The sequence below is a fragment of the Dasypus novemcinctus genome, chromosome 9 (genome assembly GCF_030445035.2).
Source record: "Dasypus novemcinctus isolate mDasNov1 chromosome 9, mDasNov1.1.hap2, whole genome shotgun sequence".
NCBI classification, from domain to species: Eukaryota; Metazoa; Chordata; class Mammalia; order Cingulata; family Dasypodidae; genus Dasypus; species Dasypus novemcinctus.
In genome coordinates this window covers 33,670,282-33,674,069 of record NC_080681.1, presented here as the reverse complement: position 1 = coordinate 33,674,069, position 3,788 = coordinate 33,670,282, and positions in this window count along the sequence as shown.

The window sequence follows — 3,788 nt, the reverse complement described above, 5'->3', positions numbered from 1 at the left end:
CCCTTGCAGCTTGTTCCTTTCTTTGCTGTCTCTTCTCTGTGTCCATTTGCTGTGTGTTTTTTCTGTATCTGCTTGTCTTCCTTTTGTTGTGTCATCTTGCTGCACCAGCTTTCCAAAGCACACGAGCTGTCAGCTCTCCATGGCGCACAGGCCAGCTTTGCCTTCACAAGGAGGCCCTGGGACGCGAACCCAGGGCCTCCCATATGGTAGATGGGAGCCCAACTGATTGAGCCACAGTCCCTTCCCAGACATTCTTATACTTGTACTATTAAATATAGTCCAACATCAATAATAGGGGTCACTGTGTTATACAGCCCTATGTTTTATCTTTTAATTTTCATTCTAGTAACATATATGACCTAAAATTTCTCCTTTTAACCACATTCACTTGTATAATTCAGTGTTGTTAAATACACTCACAATAAATGCTATCATCACCACCATCCATTTCCAAAATTTTACAATCAACCCAAAGAGAAATTCTGTGAAAATTAAGCCTTACCTCCCCATTCTCTACCCCCAGTACATCCCCTGGTAATCTATATTCTAGATTCTAACTCTATGTGTTACCTTATTACAATTACTTCATGTCTGTGAGATCATAAAATATTTGTCCTTCTGTGTCTGGCTTATTTCACTTAGCATAATGTCCTCAAGATTCATCCATGTTGTCACATGCATCAGGACTTCATTCCTTTTTTATGACTGAATAATATTCCATTGTATGCATATACCACATTTTGTTTATCCATTCATTGGTTTATGGACACAAGTTACTTCCATCTTTTGGCAATTGTAAATAATGCTGCTGTGAACATCAGTGTGCACATATCTGTTCGAGTCCCTACTTCCAATTCTTCTGGGTATATACCTAGTCGCAGGATTGCCAGGTCATATGGTAATTTTATACTTAGCTTTTTTAGGACTGCCAAACTGCTTTCCACAATGGCTGCACCATTTTACATTCCCACCAGCAAAGAATGAGTGTTCCTATTTCTCCATACCTGCAGTTTTCTGTTTTTCTTAATATTAGCCATTCTAGTAAGGATAAAATATCTCATGGTGGTTTTGATTTGCATTTCCCTAATAGCCAGTGATATTTCTTTTCATTTGCTTTTTAGCCATTTGTGTGTCCCTTTGGAGAAATATCTTTTCAAGTCTTTTGCCCATTTTTAAATTGTGAATTATATGATTTCTTTATATTTTCTAGATATTAAACTCTTATCAGATATGTAGTTTCCAAATATTTTCTCCCATGGGGTAGGTCATCCTTTCACTTTCATCACAATATCCTTTGATGTACCAAAGTTTTTAATTTCGATAAGGTTCCATCTTTTCTTTCATTGCTTGTGCTTTGGTTGTAAAGTCTAAGACACCATGGTCTAACAGAAAACCCTGAAAATGCTTCCCTACATTTTCATCTGGGAGTTTTATAGTCCTAGTTCTTATATTTAGGTCTTTGATCCCATTTGAAATCATTTTTATATGGTATGAGATAGGGTTCCTTTTTCATTCTTTTGCATATGGATATCTAGTACTCCCAGAACCATTCATTGAAGAGACTATTATTTCCCACTTGAGTGGTCTTGGCAGCCTTGTCAAAAATCAGTTGGCCATAGATGTGAGGGTCTATTTCTGAACTCTCATTTTTATATCCTTGTGCCAGTCCCATGTTGTTTTGACCACTGTAGCTTTGTAATAAACTTTGAAGTAAGGAAGTGTGAGTCCTCAACGTCATTCTTTTTTCAGGATGTTTTTGGCTATTCAGGGCCCCTCACCCTTCTATATGAATTTGATGATTGGCTTTTCCATTTCTACAAAGTAGGCTGTTGGAGGTTTTATTGAGATTGCATTGAATCTATAATTCATTTTGGGTAAAAGTGACATCTTAACAATATTTAGTCTTCCAATCTGTGAACACAGAGTGGACTTCCATTTATTTAGGTCTTCTTTGATTTCTTTTTGTTTTTGTTTTTGCTTCTTTTAACAATGTTTTGTAGTTTTTGTGTGCAAGTCCTTTACATCCTTGGTTAAATTTATTCCTATGTATTTGATTCTTTTAGTTCTTGTAAATGGAATTTTAAAAAATTTATTTATTTTTATTATTATTTTAAAAGAAGCTTTCTATTACATAAATGTTATATTGAAAATATATGGGATTCCCATATACCTAACCCCCTCCCCCTCCCACACTTTTCTCCATTAACAACGTCTTTCATTAGTGTGGTACATTTGTTACAATTGATGAGCACATACTGAAGCCTTGCTACTAACCATGGCCAATAGTTTACATTATGGTTTACACTTTGCACTGCACAATTTTAAAGGTTTTGACAAAATATATAATGTCCTATATCCTTCATTGCAATGTCATGCAGAACAGGAATTTTTTTCTTGATTTTCTCTTCAGATTGCTCATTACTAGTATATAGAAACAGTACTGATTTTTGTGTGTTCATCTGGTACTCCATTACTTTGCTAAATTAGTTTATTAGCTCTAATAGCTTTGTTATAGATATTTCGGGACTTTCTATATACAGGATCATGTTATCTGTAAATAGTGACAGTTTTACTTCTTCTTTTCCAATTTTGATGCCTTTTATTTCTTTTTCTTGCCTAACTGCTCTGGCTGGAACTTCTGTAAAATGTTAAATAACAATGGTGACAGTGGACATCCTTGTTTTGTTCCAGATCTTAGAGATAAAGCTCTCAGTCTTTCACCTATAAAGCATAATGTTGGCTATGGGTTATTCATGTAGTCCCTTTATCATGTTAAGGAAATTTCCTTCTTTTTTCCTTTTTTAAAGATTTATTTTATTTATTTATTTCCCCCCTCTTCATTGTTTGTGCTCACTGTCTGCTCTCTGTGTCTGTTCATTGTGTGCTCTCTGTGTTTGCTGGTCTTATTTTTAGAAGACATCAGGAACTGAGTTGGGGGGAGGTGCCCAGTCTCTTGAGCCACATCCACTCCCTGCTTGTTGTGTCTCTCATTGTGTTTCCTTGTTGTATCTCCTCGTTGCATCATCTCCTTGTGTCATCTTGTAGCATCAACTCGCTGTGCGAGCCTGTCGCATCAACTCACAGTCTTGCTCATCTTCTTTAGAAGGCACTGGGACCTGAACCCATTACCTCCCATGTGGTAGGCAGGCATCCAAATGTTTGAGCCATATCTGCTTCCCAAGAAATTTCCTTCTATTCCTATTTTTCTAAGTGTTTTTATCAAGAAAGGATGCTAAATTTTGTCGAATGCCTTTTCTGCATCAATTCAGATGAGCATGTGGGTTTTTCCACTTCTTTTAATTAATGATTCATTGCTTTCTTATCTTTATTTTTCCTTGCTTCTACTTCCTTTGAGTTCAAATTGCCCTTCTCCTAACTTCCCAAGTAGAAACTCGGAACATTGGCTTGAGACCTTTTCTAACTTAAGCTATAAATTTTTCTTCTAAGCACTGCCTTAGCTACATTCCAAATTTTTTGAGAAGTTGTGTTTCCATTTTTATTCAATTCAAAATATTTTTTTAAATTTTCCTTATGGTTTATTATTTGACCTTTGATCATTTAGAGTTACGTTGTTTGAGTTCCAGATATATATTTCCAAGATATCTTTGTTGTTGATTTTCAATTTAACTCCATTTTTTAAACCAGCAAACATACTCTGTATGATTTAAATCCCTAGAGGTGGTGACATTTGAGCAGAATGCTGAGTGATGAGAAGAAGGCAGACATTGAAGACCCATCAAGTGCAAAGGCCTCAAGACATGGAGTATGGAGTATAATGGAGTATGAAG